Source organism: Crocuta crocuta, unplaced genomic scaffold, assembly GCF_008692635.1.
Source record: "Crocuta crocuta isolate KB4526 unplaced genomic scaffold, BGI_CrCroc_1.0 scaffold101, whole genome shotgun sequence".
Classification (NCBI taxonomy): domain Eukaryota; kingdom Metazoa; phylum Chordata; class Mammalia; order Carnivora; family Hyaenidae; genus Crocuta; species Crocuta crocuta.
In genome coordinates this window covers 6,198,849-6,221,281 of record NW_027527956.1, presented here as the reverse complement: position 1 = coordinate 6,221,281, position 22,433 = coordinate 6,198,849, and the positions used below count along the sequence as shown (strand labels likewise).

The 22,433-nt window shown below is 49.4% G+C and overlaps 2 long non-coding RNA genes across 2 annotated transcripts; both read left to right on the top strand.

The window, feature by feature from the left end:
* The first annotated feature begins 2,092 nt into the window (after positions 1-2,092).
* LOC144222211 (uncharacterized) lies at positions 2,093-4,526 on the top strand. The gene is made up of 3 exons (XR_013332343.1): positions 2,093-2,758; positions 3,373-3,531; positions 3,925-4,526. It is a non-coding gene; the product is annotated as an uncharacterized LOC144222211 (long non-coding RNA).
* Positions 4,527-17,309: 12,783 nt separating this feature from the next.
* On the top strand, positions 17,310-19,623 carry LOC144222210 (uncharacterized). Its single transcript, XR_013332342.1, has 3 exons — positions 17,310-17,408; positions 17,955-18,182; positions 19,098-19,623. It is a non-coding gene; the product is annotated as an uncharacterized LOC144222210 (long non-coding RNA).
* Positions 19,624-22,433: the final 2,810 nt, after the last annotated feature.

Sequence of the window (22,433 nt, the reverse complement as noted above, 5' to 3'; positions counted from 1 at the left end):
AGAATGAGTGGGAGACGGACAGAGAGAGAGAGAATCCCAAGCAGGATTTTCCCAAGAGAATCCCAAGATCATGACCTGCATGGAAATCAAGCATGGGATGCCTAACTGACTAAGCCACCCATGCACCCTTCTTTCTATTTTAAAATATTAATGCTTCCAAATTCCTATGATCACTATAACATAGCACCTCGATAATCTGGAAAGATCTGACCCCCCCAAATGAAGTCACACATAAAGTGGCCTTTGTCCCGCGGTGACCCCAGAGCTGTCTACGTGCTGCCCACCCTCACCCTCTTAGCGGGTTTGCTCCATGGACACCCCAGGGTGCAGAAGGCGCCTTCCATGGTGTCCTCAGCTTTGCAGGCAACTCCCGGATGCTTTCCTGCTGAAGCAGGGGTGAGGTCAAGGGACGCAGGAGCCATCTGCTCTTGCACAACTTGTACTGACGAAGAGCTGTGGGCTCAGCTGTTAGAAGCCCCTGGGGAGACTTCCAGTGACACGGGTGTTTGACCTACTGACGCGCTGGGGTGCGGCCTTCCTGGCAGTGGTGTCTTTGGAGACTGACATAACCCTTTCACGAGCGATGTTTCCATTGTGACCCGGGCATATGGAACTGGACAAGCTACCACCGCCCGCTCCCTGGCCTCTCTCCCTCCTCCTCACGTTCAGGCACATCGTGTGCCGAGGTGTCGTTCCTGGCCAACAGGCAGCATTCTCCGACCAGAGAGGGTAAACTTGACCATCGTGCAGGATGTAAACGGTCAGCTCGCCTCCGGGTGGACCAGGCGGCCGAGGGGACCCCGCCTCAGATCCCCTGCGTAGACAGCGATCCGGGGAATGGGCGCATCAATGCCTGTTTGACCTCCAGAGCTGGCTAACTCACATGCCCTGTTCTGGGCAGGCTGGGCTGCCAGGCACTCCCTCTGGGGCTTCTGGTGTGTGTGATTCAGCCGCTCAGCAGCACACAGAGCACCCCAGAGGGTGCCGTGCTCTGACAAGGGGAGGCGGCGTGTGGTGCCCTCGGCAGTCCGGTTACAGGGACTTCGTCCCAAGTCAGGTCACATGCAAATGCCACCAGTGGTATTGAAGAGTGTGTCTGTTTGTGCCTCAGGGGAGATGACCATAGATGACTGTGTCATGGAGGGCTTCCCGGAGGTGGTGGATGTGGGCTGGTGTTTGAAGGAAGGAAGAATGAGAGAATAATACTAATAATATAACAATAATGCTATCAAAGGGGCACCTGGGTGGCTCAGTTGGTTAAGTGTCCGACTTTCACTCAGCTCATGATCTCATGGTTCGTGGGTTCGAGCCCCGTGTAAGGCTTTGTGCTGACAGCTCAGAGCCTGGAGCCTGCTTCGAATTCTGCATCTCTCTCTCTTCCCCTCCCCCATCTCTCTCCCTCTCTCTTTCAAAAATAAATAAACATTTAAAAAAAGCTATTATTGATTGAGAGCCCACTATGATCCAGGCACTGTTCTGAATGCTCAGTATGAATAGTTTCACTTGAGCCCTGTCATTTTCCAAGGAAGGTGTCACTATGATACCCATTTCATAGGTGAGGGAGCTGAGGCAGAGCAACGGGCAGGGGCATTCAGGGGGGGAAGACGCATGAGCAGAGGCACTGCGGCGGGACCCACAGCTTCGGAGAGGAGACAGGTCTTGGAGAACATGCGCGCTCGAGGACACCAAGGCCCGTCGGACATACGCTGCTTGGCTCCGGCCGCAAGGCATCCCAGGGGAGCCACAGGGAGGGCTTTGTCGGCCCCGGGCCGCCTGCGTGTGCGAGAGGAGAGCGTGCTGGCCGACGGGGTTGGGACAGAGTTCGTGAAGGAACAAGGAGGGGTCTCTGCACGGAGCGCCCGAGCTACCGGCGCCGGGCAGTCGCGGGTGCCGGGACTCGGGCGGCCACTGAGAAGGTGCCCAGCTGCCAGGTCGCCGCGCGGCAGGGGGTGCTGNTGCCGTCCGTTCCTGCAGATAACCGTCCTCCAAGGGCAGCCGCGAGCAAGCGCACGGAAGCAGCCGCATCCGTCCAAACGCTCCGGCCTCGTGGCTTGTCGGAGACATTTCCTCAAGAACGCACTGGTGAGGACGGATTGCTCTGCGTTGGTCTTCGGCGGTGATTCATCTGGAGACGTCTATGACCTTGTCCTCCGCCACCCCCAGGGCTCTGGGAAAACCCCGCGTGCTGCTTCCAGACGGGAGGGCGAGAGGTTCTCGGTGCACAGAGTAAAAGATCGCGCTGGTCTGGAGTTTCCAATCCCTGTGGCCTCGCCATCCGTGGCGGGGGCGGGGGGAGGAGCGCATCTTCCGGAAGGTTCTGCCTCCCAGCTGGAACATAGTGGTGCCTTTGGAGGAGAGAAAGAACTGCCCTTTCTGGCTCCAAGAATTCTTGGCTTGGAAAGGAGATCCTGGGGAAGCTGTCCTTCCCCAGAGATGCCTCGGTGACACTGTTTAATTCCCCAGTTAGGTCCCAGAGGTAACTATTAATAAAACCGTTTGTGAGGGGGAAACGATCACTGCAGAGGATGAAAGCAGGCCTCTGAGGGAAGCCAGCGCTCTGATGCAGGTGTGACCCCTGGCCTCCGTGTCGGCGCTTCCCGCCCTGGTGACTCCCCCACAGTCTACACAAGTAACAAATAAGCAGCTGTCAGTCTGGGAGGTTAAACCGCGTGGAACAGGACATTCCGGTCCGGGAGCACCCGTGCTGTCAGCCAAGGCAGACTTTAATCTGGGGATCGTTGTGTCCGGAGATGCAAAGGTAAAGCTCATTCGTGACAGTGAGTTGACGCCAGCTCTCATACTGTTGAATGTCATTTATAGGAGGGACAGCTCTTGGTTTCCAAACTCTCATGTAAGAAGTGGAAAGATCTTTAGTTTTTGGTGACCTGATTTAATACCTGATTCCAGCCACCCTTTCTCTGAGAGTTGCAGAAACGAATAAGAGCTGTGGAACCCCTCAAATGCCCCATCCCCTTCCTCCCCTGCATTGCTGGGGGGCCGAGGAAAGCCTGTGGGCCTCACCGTCCTCGGTGTATGGCCAGCTGCCCAGTGCGGAGAGGCTGTGCTGGCCGTTGTCCCATCCGATGCTCACGCGGATCTGCTCGCGAGCTTGGAGGTGTCTCTCTCAGCGCGAGCCCCATGCTGGCTCTCCTTCTGCTTCCATGGCACTCGATGCTTTGCCTTTGCCACACACCAGAGGGTGGAAATCTCCGGAGACCAGTCGTGGGCTTGCTGACCGAGATGGCGGAGCCGCACCCACAGGCGGCCCCTCCCCTCGTGCTGGGCTCTGGGGACGTTCCTCCCGGGAACATGCCTGACCCTGAGCTATCTCCTCTTCCCTTCCCTGCCTGTCTTCCCCCTCTCTCCCTGCAGGCCACGAGGCTCTTCCCTAATCTGAGGATGTGTTGGGGTGGACGGCGGGGGACACAGGCCGCCTACCTATCCTGAAAACCTCCCAGTGTCTTGGCTTTGCTGGTTCATTCCTCCGAGGGACTACAGGTCTGGGACACGGGAGCTGGCAGACACTCACAGGTTCGTTCCTTCCTCCTCTGCAAATTACTTCCCCCAAGAGGCAATCGACACAGAGCATGTAGGTGCTTGAATGGGAGTAAGAACAAAGCACAGAAAGGAATTAGTAGGGAAAAAAAAAAAAGAAATAAGGCAATATTTCANCTTCCTCCTCTGCAAATTACTTCCCCCAAGAGGCAATCGACACAGAGCATGTAGGTGCTTGAATGGGAGTAAGAACAAAGCACAGAAAGGAATTAGTTGGAAAAAAAAAGAAATAAGGCAATATTTCAAAAAAAATTACTATCTTGCCATTGCCAAATGCAGTGTCTGGGCACACGACGTATGAACGAGTGAAAGATGCATGAAGACTTTGTGGCAGCGTGAAGTCAAGCTCTTTGGTCTTTCTGTCCGCAGGAGATCGATGCAGTGTGTTGGTCGGCTTGACTCCAAAAGAAATAGCTTCGGAAAGTGCCAAACGCAAATTTGTTCTATACCTAGAACACTTGTTTCAAAGCAATACCAGCAGGAAGGTCCAGATTTTACCTTATATTTTTACCAAAGGGTTTGGTTATCTGAGATCTTTTAGGTTTCTCTGTCCACCCAGCTCTGGCTCTATACTTATATGCATGTGTTTCTGTGCGGAAGGTGAGCTGAATCTTTGGTCGGGATCGTAAATTAGGTTTAATGTATATTTTTATGCGTATTTTCCATTTGTTATTTATTCTATTTTAAGGAGAATATTCAAGGGCTTGCTGAAGTCAAAGATACAGCATAGAAGTCCCTCTGGTAAGACAGGATACCTGTGATTTGGACAGACTTCCCTTAAAAAGATTTACGAACTCTGTTTCAGAAATGTGGTGATTTTCACAGAGAGGAAACTAAACTCTCGGCCCGCACCACTATAATAAAATGGACTCTTGAGGAACCACAAGCTCTCTTTTGAAAATCTTCTGATAAACCTATCAAAACCGTGCCAGATTTGGCAAAATCCCAAACACAAACTTGTCTTCCTTTTCAGACCCCCTTTCTGTAACCTTTCTGCACCTTGTTCTTTATTGTGGGTAAAACATACACATACACCTAAAATTTGCCATTTTAAACATTTTAAAGAGAATAATTCAATGGCTTTTAGTTCCTTCGTTGTGCTGGACACATTTCAAGTGATCCAGAGCCACCCGTGGCTGGTGGCAGTGGTACCAGACGGTGCAGACAGGGGCTCCGTTACACGGGGCCACGCCGGGCGTATCTGGAATGACTCCCACTTAGGACTTGCAGAAGCCCTGAGCCGGCAGTTGAATCTTGAGAGAGACAGGTTGAAGGGTTTGGCAACACCCCTTCTTCTAATTTCTAGGCTCACCGAGAAGCAAAGAATCATGGCAATATATTTAATGAGACAAAACAAAATCCTGTCTTAGAAAAGAACCACTTCCCATTCGTTTATACAAGATAGAAATCTTTTATGGGGCATCTGGGTGGCTCTGTTGGTTGAGCGTTGGACTCTTGAATTCGGCTCAGGCCATGGTCCAGGGTCGGGGGATCCAGCCCTACTTTGGGCTCTGTGCTGAGTGTGAAACCTGCTTAAAATTATCCTTATCTCCCCTCTGCCCCTCTCCCCAGCGTACTCGTGCTCTCTCTTGCTCTCTCTTTCTCAAAATAAAATAAAAAAAATATTTTACAATAATGTATTAAGTTTGGAATTTATAAAAACAATGAAATTAGGTTTTTGATTTTATTTATTTATTTATTTTGAGAGAGAAAGGGAGCAAGAGCAGGGAAGAGCAGAGAGAGAGAGAGAGGGAGAGAGAGGGAGAGAGAGCCCCCAATGCTCTGTGCTGTCAGCACTGAGTCCACAGTGAGGCTTGATTTCACCAACTGTGAGATCACGACATGAGCCAAAATCACAAGTCAGATGCCTAACTGACAGAGCCACCCAGGCACCCTGGCTTTTGATTTTATCTTACAGGAGATGCTCAAGTAATCAACATTTCCTTATGTTTTAAAAAATGTTGTTGAAGACTTAATGATGTTAATCAGTGTCTTTTGTGTTAGTATTTGCTTCATAAATTAAGTGTAGAACTTGACATTGGAAAAAACGTTTGCCTTTTTTTGACAACTTTAATGTCCTTAGAAAATAATAGATTTCACTTTTTAAAAAAAATTTTTTTAAATATTTTATTTATTTTTGAGAGAGAGGTAGAGGCAGCATGAGAAGGGGAGGGTCAGAGAGAGAGGGAGACATAGAATCTGAAGAAGACAGGCTCCAGGCTCTGAGCTGTCAGCACAGGGCCCCACGTGGGGCTTGAACCCATGAACTGTGAGATCATGACCTGAGCTGGAGTCGGACGCTTAACCAACTGAGCCACCCAGGCGCCCCTAGATTTCACTTTTTGACTTGACTGCTAGGAAGCTCAAATTCAGAATTCAGTTATGTTATGTATCCAGCCACTGACCGCTTGTATATTTATTTACTCATTTTACATTTTTTGGTTACCTGCCTTCTTTCTTAAATGCTTTAAAAAAATTTCATGTGCATATATATTTTGCAATTGTAAGCTCCCTAAAATATTTTGGGAAGTAGACAAATTATGTGTAACAATGATGCAGCACATGGGTGTGTAAAACCCAGTGAAGTGATTTCATAAAGTAGCAGATAGTCAAGCCAGCAGGTCACATGACTGAGGTCCACGCTTCCTTGAGTGTCTATCACAGGCTGGGAGTTAAGACAAAGGTACCAATTGGTACAGTAAGATCCCTGTCCTCAAAAACTTTCTCTGCTGGAGGAGACAGGTGTTGTAGTATAACTCAGTCATCTATTCAGTGTTTCCATGAGAAAACAGCGTGGCTCTGAGACTCACTTTGCCCTTCAGGGAGCCCACCGAACAAGGGGGAGTCACGGAGCCCTGCGCATGTGGGCGGAGCACCGTGCTCTGGAGGTCACCTGGGGACAGGTGTCACCCTGCTGTCACCCACTTGTGGCCTGGGGTGTTGCCACTTGCAGCACATTCTCGTCCGTTTCCTGGTGCTGACACTGTTTTCTGATGTCCTTGTGATGAGGCCTCCACATGAATGGGGGTGAAGGAGCACAGGTGGCCACCACTGCTCGCGGGACCTCGGCTTGGAGCACGGCTCCCCCTGTGGGCTGGGATTCCAGGAAATCTTTCCAGGTTGGGATTATAGTGGCATTTTTAAAAATTTTTATTTATTTTTGAGGGGGAGGGGCAGAGAGAGAGGGAGAGACACAGAATCTGAAACAGCTCCAGGCTCCCAGCTGTCAGCACAGAGCCCGATGCGGGGCTCGAACTCAGAGTGTGAGATCGTGACCTGAGCTGACGTCAGATGCCTAACCGACTGAGCCACCAAGTTGCCCCGGGATTGTAGCAGGATTTTCAAACTACCAGAAGATCAATCTGTCTTAGGAAAGGGAGCCATTCGTTCAGGACAGTCGACAAAGCCCCCCGCTCTCGAGGGCAGTGCGCTGCAGTGTGTTCATGGGGCCAGTGCCCAGACCAGTCACCTTAAAGAAATGGCCGGAACTTGAGTGCAGCCCAGCCACCGTGTCCCCAGCCCCTCCTCTCTCCGGGGGCAATGCCAGTGCAGGGGATTCATAGGGAGAGAGCGGTAGTCGGAGCCTGGGTGCTCTTGTGTATTTTCCTCAACAAACTTCTCTGGACATTGCTGCCCCTGCCTGGCTGGGGAGGGGCAGCGTCCATCCCCGCCCCCCCCCCAATGTGCCTGTCGGGAGGGGCGGTGGGCTGGGCCGTGGCTGGAGCAGCTCCAGGACCCGGCAGGCCAGGCCACGTGAAGGGTCCTCAAGGAGCAGAACACCCATCTGCCGCTTTTATGGGTTCTGCCGCAGCTGCTTGTGTTTTGTGGAAATACAGTAATCGTTTGGCTTTTTATGCCAAGTATCCCGAGGCTTTTAAAATTATTTTGCAAAGAATGTGCGTAGCCCCAAACACGAAGCAAATTTCCCAAACAGGGGCATCAGAGCAGGCCAGGGCCGCGTGGCCCGCTCTCCCGATCTCCTCTGCGGCTGAGCAGGGCACCGGGAGGGGCTCCTCTCCCTGCCCGGGGAGGAAGCACCTGGAGACAGAGGGCCGCTGTCCTGGGCTCCCGGGGCTTTTGGCCGCTTGTCTCTGGATTTTTATTGGTTGCAAAGCAATTTTCTTAGCAGATGGAGTTAAAGAAAAGAAACGAAATGTCTGTGACAGCTCCTGCTAGAAATTAGCAGCACAAGATGGCGGGCAGTGCTCCTGGGGAAAGGTGGGTCCGTGTTCCCACTGGCTTGGCTGGAAATGTCTCATTTAACCCCCCTCAGAGGTTGGCCTGATTCTTCCACCTGAATCTGTCTCCTCTCTCGGGAGATTGGAATTTGGGTGGGTGGCGTACGTGGTCTTCAGTTAAACTGTGGAGCTATCCAGCGTGGGCGTTTGGAAGGGAAGACTAGGCTCTTTTCTTATCTGCTCCTCTTCCAGTGCTTTGACCTCCTAGAAGCCTCCACCCATGAAAGAGCCAGGAGGCTCCCCTCCTCTGTCTGCCACGAACCATTTGGGGAATGAGACAATAGGGTCTGGAAATCCTGGCCTCTCAGGATTCTTTGTTGCTGTATTTAGTGATTTGCACACAGGCCCTGAAACGCCAAATCCACATATGAACTGCCACTCTGACTTTGCACTAAACTGTGCAGAAACTGGGCTGCATTGTGCAAGAGGCACAGGCGACTTGCTTACGTCCCGCCAAGGTTAGAACCCTGACCTTGAGTCAGGCTTATTGGTAATTATTTCTGAAACTTTTCAGCTGCGAAGAATCACCTGGGTGCCCGTGAAGGCTGCAGGGCCCTGTGCCCAGCTCTGGGACAAGCCAGTCTCCAGGGAAGGCACCTGGTGCTCTGGGGCCTGACTGGCAGCCCAGAGTTCTTGTCCTCAGGGAGGTTTAGGAAGCTGACAGCAAGCTTGCGCGGGACTTGGGCAAGCTTCCTAGACCCCTGTCTGTCCACTCACAGGCTGAGCGGGGAGACCCCAGGGTCTAATGGCCTCTGCCTTGGAAATTGCTGAGCTGGGCTTCATGTGTTCTGTTGGGAAGACCCAGGACCCGTCGACTTGTGCTTTGCAACACGAGGCGACAGGCGTTGGTAGACCTGGCACCACCACAGATGTTGGCTCAGCCTGATTGGCAAGAAAAGACTGTGACTCCCTGTCTCATCGGGTGTCTCCTGAGTCATTTGGCTGTGATAACAGGCTCAAAACAGGGTGAGGGCTTCTGACAGGCAAAGGGGATGGTGGGATCGGCAGTTCAGCCGATCCGTTCAACCCGCGGGGAGAAGCCTGACAGAATGTTACCTGGTGACACTTTCTCCGACGATAGCTCTTGTGCTGATGCTTCAGGCTCGGGGCTGACGGGAGCGGTGTCTACACTGCACAGACATTCAGGCGAAGGCCGGATGGTGGGGAGGCGCGAAAGGGGCTTATGAACCCTTGTCTCGGCCACGTGATCCTTTGTCCATGACCTGGCCAGGCTTCTTGCTCATTCTTGGTCTCTCCATTTGTAACCCGCCCACCTGCCTCCAGGGTAATTGAGAGGAGCTATTCACAAAATGACTTTAGAGCACTTTTCAAGGAGAGACTGCGGGAGAATTGCTTCATAATCGTGCAAGTTTTCACTTGAGTGGGTATTGAAAACAAAGGATTGACCTTCCAGAAGAGGAAAACGCTCCTAATTTCCTACAAATAGAAACAAATACATTGCTGGTTTGTAGCTGTCAGGTCACTGGCTTGCAGCAGGCCGAGAGTGACACCAAGAAACAACCACAGATTTGTCCTGCCCACCGTTCAAGATGGAGCAAGTTTGGGAACGCGCCATCCAGGTCTCCCGAGTGTGATGGCCCTACATTCTGAACCGTGGACTTGGCTCAAAGCAGGCACAGCTGTGAACACCCCTTAGTTAACCTGAGGGTAACAGGCTCTTTAGTGGTGATGGTTTGCCGTAGCCCTTCCTGGGGCTCCCGCCTTAGGATGGTTGCATGGTGATTCCACTGTTGGATGGATGTCCGTAAATGCCATAGACAAGCCAATGGTTTTTGTGTTGAAATTAATTACTATGCTCATCTTTGCACAGAAACGAGGCCCAGCCACTCCTTCCTTTCCCGGGAAGTACCATTGCCTGGTCAAGACCTCTATGTCTTGTAAATCAATCAACTATGGAGGTCTTGTCATTCCCGTTTTATGGATGATACAACTGAGGCCAGAATATCCAGCAACTATACAGATGACACAGAAGTGTGCCTAGAGCCTGAATCTGGGCTGAAGTGCTCCCTGCCAAATTATGCTGCCTTCAGTAACTGGCTCCCTAGGTCTTTGGCCAAGTGATTTTTCTGGCCAACAAAATCAATTTAGTCCCTAAGAGGGGCTATGGGAAAGAATAGCTGGTCTTATCTGGCTTTTTTTGGATTAAGCCTTACATTAGAAAGGATAGGCTTTCTTATTTGTTAGTGTCAACATGGTAAATAAAAGCATCCCATTGGCTGCAAACATCAGTGAGTAACTGGAATTGACATTTTGTAATTATGAAAATTTAAAAATGCTCTGGTGGTAATCGTGACACTGATAATATTGATGTGTCATGGTCCGAAGGCACTCACTTTAATGTTTATGTGTCCTCAAAACATAATAATAAATTAAGTGGGCCAGCATTGGGTCCTAAGCATTTTTCTAATTTATGTGATTAATAAACACGTTCTTCATTAACTGGGGTAAAGTACTAGTTTAGAATTATGGTATCACAGTTTTCTCTGTACCCCCTTGCAAAGAGCTCTTTAGTAAAATTGTAATCTTTATTTCTAGATGACTTTCATTTTTCATAAAATGGTGACATAACTCTAGTATACTGCAAAAACAAGCAAGTCTTAGATATTTTAAAAGAAGATTTGCAAATAGATCCTGCATCTATTATAATTACTGGTGTTAATCACCCACACCTAATTTTACCTTTGTCCCTGCTGGCTGAGGAATGTATTACCTTCACCAACACATCTTCACGAGGAACCTTTCTGTTTCTGCTTTAATCAAAAATGTGATTCTTAGTTCACGCGTGTAACCGCTGCACTATTAGCACAGATTTGCTCAAGAAGGACCCCGCAGGTGTCCTCCTGTATTTCTTAGTGGTTGTTTCTTTTTCAAAATACTGATGAGGATGCTGCTCCCCATTGTTGGGGTGGCCGGCATCCTTGCTTTTGGGGGATGCATAAGAAAGAAGATTCCTGAGTGGGGTTGACGAGTTTGATCCTCGGCCTGAGTTAATTTAGACACAGACTCTCCCCCTAACCAGATCTGGGGCCCATATACAAGTCAAATCTGCTATTTTTCCTTGGGCAATGATTTATTCCCCTCTTAAATTGGCTGGACCAGTTAGTTTTTTATTTTTATTAAGTCACACTATTCTTAAATGAAACTATTGATTTAAAGTCAGCTTAGTGAGGATTTAATTTGTTTTCACGGGATTAGAGCAGGTAGCATGGGATAATTTTACAATAAAGTGGAACAGAACATTCCTTCACAGCACCCTCGCCTTTTTTTCTTCTTGCTAGGCTGCACAGACATTACAAATTTTCAAGTAAATTGTGGAAATACATTCATAAATCAGTCCTAATTCCTCTGCCTGCTTACGAGGGATTCAAAGGAGTGTTTTCCCATGACCTTGTCCCAGCGTCCTTCCCGCGATGGTCCAGCCCTGCAGCGGTGATAAGGCCACACGTGTGCCTGTGCGTGGCCGCGTGCACACGCCAACACTTGGGAGCCCGCTCTCCAAGGGCCGGCGCAGCCTTCATTCTGGCCCGCACCTTCCTCGCTTCGTCCTGCATCGCCCTGTGCTCCTTCAAGGTCTGCTGCTCACGAAGGGGGTAGAGGGAGAAGGCTTGCTGGGGGCCCCCTCAGGCTGCCCGTCCCCCCCCATCCTTCCCCGTCCGCCTGTCCCTGCCTCCCCAGAAGCAAGTCTGCACGTCTGGGAGTTCAGGTGGCGGGAAGGGGGCAGGAGAAGCTCTCGTGGTGACCTTCAAAACCAACTGACCGAAACTATCCAAACACAGCCAGGAAGGCTTTCTGTTGTTTGTTTGAAGAAGTACAGCCTTGTCACTGCCAGTCTGTTATCTCTGAACTTGGCTGTCACTATCCATTTCAAAAGGAGTCTTTTCTTTCTATTGAAATCAAATAGACTCAGAGCCATTTTCAGATTAATGGCCCCTGGTCGAGGGATTGCTAAACCATTTTGGTCAATCATTCTGAACATTTCCAGTTGTCCCCAGCCCCCTTCCACTGAAGAGGCTGGGATGGGTGTCGCCAAGTGCGAGAGGACTCGGTCCATCTGCTGAGCCCGTCGCTGCTACCTTGGGTTGCTGGAATCTGCCCCACCTGGAAATGATGCGCTCTTAACCCTCTTTCTCTGACCACAGCCTGACTTCCCGGCGGAACAGGAAGCCAGGGTGGCTTCTCTCTGGAACTACGGTATCCTGTGGAGCACTGCGTGCGGATGGGAGCTGTGGTCCCAGCTGAACAGCTGACGGCTTTGGGTGACGGGGTTGGGGGGGGCGTGTCAGGCTTAGGTGGCAGACAGAGGCACCAGGGCTCTCTGGGGTTTTGACCTGCAGTGGCTTCTGTTGGACTAGAGAGAGCAGATGAATTTCTGAGTCTGACACCAGTCGCCCGGGAGGGCCCAAGCCCCGGGAGTGCGGCCGCAGGTACATGTAGGACGAGAGGAGAGGAGGGCCTGTGCCCGGTGGGAACGGGGAACTGCAAAGCTGGCCCGGAGAAAGTTCAGGGCCCAGCTACCAAGAAGGAACAGAGCGGCACTGAGCGGCGGTCGCCATTGCGCCAGGAATCTGAGCTGAGCAAGGGTCTGTGCAGGTGCTGAAGATGCAGAATCACTAACGGATTAAAATAAAGCCCTGTTTGTTTGCCGAGTGGTCAGAGGAAAGTGTTTCCTTGAAGGTGTCACGGAAGCATTAAAGAAGCAGAAAGGAAACGCCAAGCTAAGCAGGGGCCACGGCAGCAGGAGAGGAGGCAGAGATGGAAAAGGCGGGAGCCCAGGACTCTCTCCACCAGCGGGGATCCGGAGAATTCCAGCGTCAGCAGGTGGTGGCTGGGCCAGTGAGGGCGGGGAACCCAAGAAATGGCAGGTGCTCAGGAGAACACCCATGGGGAAGGTCTCACACCGAGACCGGGGACCTTCCTGTCTGCATTGCGGAGACGATACCAACATCTAATTGAGGAGAACCTCACAACCCTCAGGTCCCTCCCCCTCCAAGAAAACAATTCAACAAATAAAGAGAAGCGCTTTTTATGCACATATTAAGGAGTAGCATGTGTATGGGAGTGAACAGTTTATGAAACTGTCTATTGGTCATATGTAAGGCTTTCTTTTTAATTCTTCATAATCGACGAATTCCTTATTGAAGTTCATTACCAGAAGTGAGTCAAGAACTGAGAAAGCAGAGCAACTAAATCGTCTACAGTCATTTTACCCTTAAATCCACCAAATTCCAAACTCTTGCCTGAATTACTCAGGATCACCCTCACCAGCCTTGTTGATCTCAGCCCCGGAGCCACCATACATCCCTTGTGTGGACTTTGGAACTTCCCCTACTCTTGAAGGGAAGGGAGAATGTCGTAGCGAAGAACTCTCAGGATCAGTTTTGTCTGTTTGAGGAGAACCTTGCAATTGATCGATGACTCTTTCTAGTTAATTTACACACTAGAAAAATTCCAATATTCTTGAGTTATAACCAAAAAACTCGATAGATTGGACTTCAACATTAAAAGCTTCTGCTTTTCAGAAGACGCTGTTGACAAAAGAGGTCGAGGTACACGCTGAGCGAGGTATCTTCAACACACGTATCTGGCAGAATATTGGTATCCAGATAGACTAAAGTCTCTCACAGCTTGATACTAAGAGAAACATCCCAATGAAAAACGAGCAGAAGATCTGAAGGAGCCTTCCTCAAACAAGATATACGGATGTCAAATCAGCACACCAAAAGACATTCGCCATCATCTGCCACTAACCAAATACAAATTAAATCATGGCGAGGCACTAGGACACGCCCGTTAAAGTGACTAACAAAACAGCGGCATCGGGGGCTGGCGAGGATGTGGAGCGGCTGCGATCCTCATACCTTGCCGGTACAAATGCAAAATGGTGTCCCTACTCTGGAAAGCAATTTAACGGACCCTCATAATCTTACTCACCATCCCACTCCTGGGTATTTATCTATGAGAAATGAAAATACACATCCGCACAAAAATCTATATACATTTGAGTTTAAGAAAATAGAATCCCCTCCTTTGAGCAATGGATGGCCAGGGATTATAGGAATGTGTGTGTGGCCTTATCCATAATTGCCCAGATCTAGAAACAAACCAAATATTCATCAACTGGTAAATAGACAGTTGTGGAATACCTGCACGCACCCTCTGAAATGAAAAGAATTCACTACTGATATGTACAACACACGGAAAAGTCTCATATGGATTATTCTAAGTGAAAGAAGCCACGTTCAAAAGACAACATACTCTGTGACTCCATGTATATGAAATCTTTGAAAAGACAGACCTACAGAGACTTGAGCAGGTCGGTGGCTACTGTAGACCAGGGCTGGGGGAGATTCGGTACGAATGGGATTGAGGGTGATGGAAATGTTCCATGACTTGATTCCGGTGGTAGTTGTATGGCTGTGTGTGTTTATTGAAATTGATAATTGTCAAATGAGACCTCAATCAATGTGACTTAAAACCTGAAACAGAAGAACATAAAGGAACCTTTTAATTTACCTTAAGAATTCTGTCAGCTCCACTATTTTTGTGTGGTTAAGAAATGGCCGGTTCTGTGATAAAAATATATCTCTTCTAGTCAAGAGCATGTTTCCTATTACCAATAAAACAACAGGCAACTTATTGAATGACTTCCATTAGACAGTTCTCGCTGCTCTAAGTCTCTAGGGATATTTTCACCATTACTTTGCAAATTAAAAGAAGGAAGTAAATGTAATGGTTTTGACAAGACAGAGCCTTAAATAACTGGGAATTTTATAGAACCTAGACTCTGTAAGGCCAGAAGCATTAGTATTTGTGGCTTCATTGGCTTCGCCCCACCCCTTTTTACCAGTAAGTGTTTGAGATGGAACACAACTTTATTCTGTTATTAGTTTTTAAAATTTGCTTTTATCTACATAAACCACTTTTAGCATTTTTTAAAGAAGAAATGGAATTAGAGGTAGTGTTTACAGGATACAGAGTGCTTTCATATCCATTTGATTTTCTCCAGCAACTCTGGTGGTGGTAGGTCTAGAATCTTCCTACACTAATTTCAGAGAAGGGGAGGCTGAAGCTGAAAGATAGTAAGACTTTTCCCGGTTAATGAAGAGTGGGGCAAATCCCCGAACCCAGGCCCCCCTGAGACCAAATCCCATGTGGCTGCTCCTTATTCTGTTTAGTCAAGGTATTTACTGGGTACAGACAAGGTCTGGGGGGACGAGACAATGGTCCTTCCCCTAGATCGCTGTGCATGGAAATGACCATTTCGAGCACTCGTACTCCGATGTAAGCAAATGGAAGACCCATCCTATTTGAATGTAAAGGTTAACTGGAGTTTATATGTCTGAGAAGAGATATAATGAAGGGTTGGTAATTAGATGAGTGAACAAAAGGAAAACCTGTGTGTGTCTGGTTCTTGGGGGGGTCAGGAGACCACAAAGTGCCCATTGTCACCGCACACACCACCCAAACTGCCACTGCTATCAGGGGATGAAGAAAGAAATCAAATAACCCAAGGCACTTTGTCCAGCTCTTTCAACAGAAGAGCTTTATAATACAGAGTGGCTATTATACCCTTTTCCGTTTCTCTGCACTGCTTTTATAAATAGGATGTACCTCCTGAGAAAGCGTATAAAGGCAATATATGGCGCAGGCCTTTGTGAAGCCAGGTGTCAGGAGGGCAGCACGGGCTCGAGGCAGACGCCCTCCCTCCGTCCCGGCGCTGTCCCAGCTGAGGCACCTGCGGAGGGGACTCTTCCAAGGTGGCCGTGCCCAAGAAAGGGAATAGACGCAAGTTGACCAGACCCAGAAACCTGGTGGACGAACCCGGGAAAGCCCACTCGGCTTCGAGGAGGGATCAGACACAGTTCTCTGGCTTGTATTTGGGTCACTGGGTTTCCTACATCTTCCAGTCTCACTTAGCCGGCCTACAGCGTGCGCTCGCTCTCTCTCTCTCTCTCTCTCTCTGTCCCCCCCACTCTCATTCTCAAGCAACAAAAGATGTTTTCTGTAAACCAAAGGATCGCGTACATTGGCCCTCTCTCTGGCTGATGTACCCATGTGTAACTGTAGGGTTTCATTTTGCTTTGCATTAATCAAACAACAATAAAGGCCATAAAAACCCCACTAAGAGGCATTTTAACTTAAGACTCAGTGCTGAGCACCCAGGGACTTTCCCTATTGTGTTCTCCCGCTGCCCCTGTAAAAGCAAGGACATAGCGACAGAAAGAAAGAAAAATTGAGCCACTTTTTTTTTTTTTTTTTTGCATAGAAAGGGAGAAAACATGTAATAAATTAAGGGTAGTGGGAGCGCAATCAGGCCAGAGGTAAACGACGGGTAATTGCGTGCGCGGCTCTCCCTCGGTCCCTGCCGGCTGCCGCTGTCCTGCTCGCCTCCTGTTTTAAGATGGAAGCGATGATGGTAGACACGTGCAGACACACGGAAGAACCTATTTGGACTGGCGTGTCAGCTCATCTTTATCAAATGTTGCACAGGTATATTTTGTTGCCATGCTTCATTACCCCAGAATGGCATGCCTGAAATGTTTGTCTCTTCTATAAACCCAATAGCTTTCCCAGCCAGGCACATTTGACAGAGCAATAGACGGGTGTTTCTTTTGCAGGCATGGGTTTGTAAAGGCCGGGCAATTAAGGAGAGAGAGAGGGGGAGAAGGAGAGAGGAGGGGGGAGGGAGAGAAGGGAAGGGAGAGGAAGAGGAAGGGGGGAGAAAGGGAGAGGGATTTATTTTAAAAATTAAATGCGTGTTCTGTGCGCATTTTCAATGTCTTGAATAAATAAAGGACACATAAAGAGCTGCATCGTGAGGCTGGACCGTGTTTTAGAAAGGGTCATTCCCCTCCGACTGGGAAAAATCTTACTCAGACATCCAGGTGGTTGATTTCAAATACAAAGTTTTGCAAATAACGTCTGTGGAACAAAAGCAGTCAGGACAGGTGTCGGGGGAAGGCCGTTGACAGTAAACACGACGGCCGTCACCAGACGCGAGATTTGGGTTTTCGCCCACATAAGGCTCTTGCATCAAAATCCACCTGCTATCTTCCAGTAGCTTCCCGGAAAATCAATATTTTAATCCTGTGTGATGTAGATTAAGTTCTTGGGAATTAGAACCGGGTGGGCCTATATTTTATGTTTTCCCCCTTCGAGAAACGGTGATAATGGCTTTTGCAAATCAGAGGAGGAGGCATGAAGAGTTGGCAAAGCAGAGACCGATTCGATTTCGGGCCTCTCCTCCGGGGATACTGTCTCCGGTGGGTCCCCCAGGCTGAAGCGTAGCCCCCCGGAAATGCGCCAGGGCTGTGTCGTTAGGAGCTAACTCGGTGTTCCCGGCAGAACTCTTATTAACCAAGACCTTCCCTTGTTATCCGGAAAAGGAGGAAGACGATAACGGACGGGCCATTTCCACATGGGGGTTCGCGGAAAAGACAAAATGAACTGTGTGGTTTTTTTTTTTGGAGTGGTTTTGTCTTCTCCAGGAAGGATGCGGTGCCGCGATGTCCCGACAGAAGCTCGAAGAACCCTTCGTATGTGAGGCAGAGACGGATAAGCTCGGCTGTGTCTGTTCCAAGACCGTCCGGCCAGGTGCGGTTTCGACTTCAGAATCTTTTTGATTCTAGAAAGGCGACACAATGCATGTGTATTTTATACGTTTTATTATATTATTTTTTGTGACATTTTTAAATGTTTATTTATTTTTGAGAGAGAGAGAGAGAGAGAGAGAGAGAGAGCTAGCGAGCATGAGCAGGGGAGGGTCAGAGAGACAGGCAGACAGAATCCAAAACAGACTCCAGGCTCTGAGGTGTCAGCACAGGGCCTGATGTGGGGCTCGAACTCAAGAATCACGAGATCATGACCTGAGCCGAAGTCGGACTCTTAAATGACCGAGCCCCCCAGGCACTGCTATTTTCTGTATTTTATATTAAATAACACTCCTGGAGGAGTCAGGGGCGGTGCTCCAGGGTTGAATGCATGAGTGGCTGCAATGGAATACAGGAATCTTCAGTCTAAATGGAATAAATAGAAACTGTTAATCGTCTCCCGCCAGTTAGAGTCAGGTCAGATTTTGTCACAAAAGGAGCAGTTAAAGGATTTTCAGTTTTCAAACACTGTTGGATTTTGTAATTGCAGATAAAGGATCAAACACCTGTACTCTTTTAATAGACGACCTGCTCAACATTACTGAGGAGATGTGGCCGCACGCAGAACCGCCGGACCCCAGGGGCAGGCAGGCTCCCCACGGAGGGGCCAGCGCAGCTCCACGGGCCAGGTGGCCTGTGTGTGACATTGTCACCAACAGCCTACATGCAATCACACTAAGTGCACCGGAGTAGGATGGGACAAAGGCACAGCTTCGTGGTACAGTGCTGGGGCCCTGGACAAATGTTCTCCGTGGTCTCTGGGTCCCTCAGCCTGTTTCCCTTGCTACTTTGGTCTGTCCTTGGCCCGCCTGTCCCCTGGGAGAAACCTAGACTAGTCCTTTGGCCCAGGCATTCGGTGCTCCTGAGCTTGGCCACCTCCTTCCTCCTGGTTTCCCGAGACCTTCAGTGACTCACTTGTAAGGGACCACGGCCTGAGTGGCTCAGAACAAGGGGCCCAGCCCCTGTCTGCCGGCATGGCCCTCTGCCCAGGCGTAGGTTCCGTGAGGACCCTCCCCTCTGTCGTGAGCAGTGTGCCCCGATGCTGGCCCTGCTGTCGGGCTCGCGTGGCCTGTGAAAGGCTGCTTCCCCCAGTTTTATCGCCCAGGAGCCTCCTCTGAGCAGTAGCGGCCTATGGCTACTTTCCTGCCCTGGAAAAAAAAAATGTTCTATTTTCCTTTTCTAACAAGTGAAAACGGCTGAGTGTGTGTGTGTGTGTGTGTGTGTGTGTGTGTTGAAACCCCCACTGGGCAAGAGAAGCACGTTTTTGTAATTTCCGGACAGTTCTGGACGGTGGGCTAAGTTTAAATTCTGGGCTTTCCATTAAAACATTGTAAAAGAGTCTCTTTCTGGCCCAGCAGAGAGAGGCACACGCGTCCCTGACCCTGGCGCTGCACGGGCCGCGCCGTGTGTCTAACAGGAGATACTCGATGGTGGCCTTGTGGGGACACGACTACATGTGGGCTCACGGCAGAGTCTTCTCCGGAAGCACGCTCTCTGTGGCCGGGGCTTCAGGGTTTCCTTTAAGCTGAGTTCTCTGAACGTTCACCCAGCAGAAGAGCAGGCGTTTGGTAGAGATGAACGGTGCTTCCTGCGCTCATAAGCCCCAACGTGTTTTGGCTCCTTTCTTTTCAAGTTACCTGTGTCTACAAGGAACAGAAGAGTCCTTTCCTGAGGACAGTGGGGGACGCCACCATACGACCAGTCCGTCCCGCCCCCGCTTTGCGCGTGGACGGCTCCGCTCCCGGCGACCGAGGCGCGGAGCTCCGATGGCCAGCGCACCCAGGTCTGTGGGCCCCCACGGCGCCCTCCCCGCCCGGGCCTGCCCGCCACCACCCACTTCGTGTGAACTCCAAGGGGAGAAGAGGGGGCAGCGGAGCGCTTGTTATTTCATCCTGCAGAAAAAAAGAAACCCCTCGGAGGTGAATGATCGATATTATTATAAGCGAGGTGTAGCTCAGGGCAGGTGAGCGGTGTGTTAATGAGGCGCCACCTCCTGCTTTCTGACAGATGACTGTCATTGTTCAAACGCGCGGCGGCTGATTGATGGCCGGGTCACCCTGCCCTGCAGCTGCAGTGCACGGTCTTCTCTCTTCCGTCGGTGTCTCTAATCTGCTGACCCGAGAATGACCCAGCAGAGGTGCAGCTGAAATTAACATGCCGTTTTCTCTAGTTAAATTACAAAAAGGGGGAGTGGGGGCCGGGGGAGGGAGGAAGAGGAAATCTGCAACAGAGAGAATGTGGACAGCTCAACCGCAGAGGCACGGATCCTGCAGAAAGTCCCCACGGTGCTGTAGGCTAATACGCTTCTAATAAAGATTGAAAACATATGTTAATGCTCACTTATGTCATGTCAGTTTCGCCCATAGGAAGACACACGCGATGTCTTCTCTGAATATGTAAGGGACGGTGACACAGCAGCTCTCCAACGGCTGTGGGCAGGCCGCGGTCTCTCTGACCCACACTCCTCACTCCACTGGGCCTACTGACGGAGAACCCATCTTTCGGCAGTCTCTATTCAGCTTTCATCAAAATCTGTTTTAAAACATATTTTCACATAGCACATTAAATTCGAAACGGAGCAAATTGCAAACTATCGGAGCTGGAAAGTCCCAGGAATTTCATTTTGTGCATGAGTCTCGCATCCTTACTCTCTGGGAGGTGGCCTGGCTTACGCAGCTCGTTTGTAACAAGTGGGTAGCAAAGCTGGTGAAACCGAATTCTTCTAAATGCTTCCTCTTGATTTGCTTTGGAAAATGAGCCTGAAATGGTCCTTCCCCCGACTCTGCCCAATTAGACATGCTCTCTCTCTCTAACTTGCAGACAATAGTAACTGGTTTTTATTTTTTGATGCACCCCCTTTCCGGGCAACTAGTTTAACACTCTAATAATTGGCTGATTTGTGTGCTTCGGAAGTAAGGAGAATGTCATGATTTCATNCGAACCCACGAACCGCGAGGTCGTGACCCAAGCGAAAGTCGGACGCTTAACCGACTAAGCCACCCAGGCGCCCCTTCATCCTGAAAGTTTTTATATCATCTTGATATAATCTCGACTCGGGAATCTATCTCACATTGTGAAGGTGTTATCTGGACTTTATGTGTCCCATCTCAGTATTAATAGCTGAACATGACACTTGATTTTAGTAGGTGTGAAGGTGGCAGAGATGTCTATCAGAAAAACCTCAGTCTTTGCGCAGTCAGGCAGATGGCAGGATAAACACTCAGAATGGATCCACTGGCTGTGAACTGCTAACCAGGAGAGATGAAGCAGTGTTACTACCTTCTGAACGAGCTGGTTCCCCCCACTTGTGAGAGAAAGATGATGTCAGGGGTCGGTTATGGTAGGCTTACCATAATAATACCAGATCACTGACCTTCCTCCAAACGGACCTCTATGGTGAGTTACACATTACCTGTTAAACTTGGAGGCAGTACAATTTGCCAGACTCTATCCCACTAGAGATGTGAATTACTCAAATGAGCTTCGTGAAGTCCAGGTCGTTTGGGTCTGGTTTCTGATTGGATCCTTAGTTCCTGCCATACGTTATTTTGGATTTTCTAAGAGAGTTCTGAATTCAAGTAATTTAAACATTTTCCAGGGCACCTGGGGGGCTCAGTCAGTTGGACACCCGACTTCGGCTCAGGTCATGATCTCACGGTTTGTGGGTTCAAGCCCCGTAGTGAACTCTGTGCTGACAGCTCAGAGCCTGGAGCCTGCTTTGGATTTTTACGGTTGGGACTTCCAATAAGATCAAAAGGGGTTCTTCTTTACCTGTCGCTTCAGTTCCAGGAAGCATCTAACAGATGTTTGTTGCTATCTACTGTGTCTCAGGCAGTTTGCCCACATCCCCGTTTAGCTGTGTGGGAAGTCTAACTGACCTAAGCAAAGACAGGTAAGTGCTTGCATTTCTGTGTGTTAGAGCTAACGAGTGGAGGGATGTGGGGTCCCCGTCTGCAAAACCTGGATGGGTAAGCCCCCGTCCTTCCTGAAAAGCTGCAGAATCTCTGTACACACACTGTAATTCTGCCCAGTATACATCCTTCTGCCCCACATCAAAAGGCTACAAGAAATAATTTGTAATTAATAAGCTACTGAAGGGTATTTTGTCCCTTCTGGATTAGAAATCCAATCTCAGGTATGGACATTCAAATTTGTAGTAAACGTTGGGAGTGATAGCAACACTCACCGTGTACGTAAGCTGTGTACTTTTGGGCTGGAAGCTGACTTTTTCATTTCTGGGACAAGCCACTTAATCACATTTGGGTTAAAAAGCACGGGCCAGTGAGGAGAGGACCCACTTGGTGACAATGAGCGTGCAGGCTATCTTCCTGATGGCGTGGCCTTGCTTGTTCACGCTGATCCTTGATGCATAGGCTCAGAGGAGAAACCTCAAGATACGAGAGAATGGATCTGTCAGACCCATTTTTCTTCTTTTTCTTGAGGGTGAATTTATTTTTCATGTTTTGAAAGGAGTGTGTGACCATGTTGCGACAAAGTCCTTTTTTCCCCTGGAATCATATTTCCATTTTCATTTCTAACAAAGCACATACTTGGGCCTCAGTATCTCATTGGTTCATCTCTCTCTGTCCTAACAATCCTTTGCATTTCAGACTGGATGCCAAAAGAAGAAATGTTGTGAATACGGCTCATAATGATGATGGATTACAACGTGAGGAATCGTGGCCAGCGTGTTGGCCAAATTACCCGAGCCTGCCGTGGTGCCGACTTGGGTCTGAATTATGGAGAAGATGAATTTTGGAATCTTTTCTGCTGCTAGGACAATGAACAAGCTTTGTTAGTAGACTATAGAAACATCGTAGGAAACAGTGGTTGCGTAGACTCAGAAATACAGAGAAGTGGGGGCTGGTGAGACCTGGGCCCACATCCAAGAGCCCAGAAGCTCGTGAAGACACAGAAGGGAGTCAGCGGAGGCAAGGCAGGCGGCTCTCGTGGGGCCCATCCGTGTAGA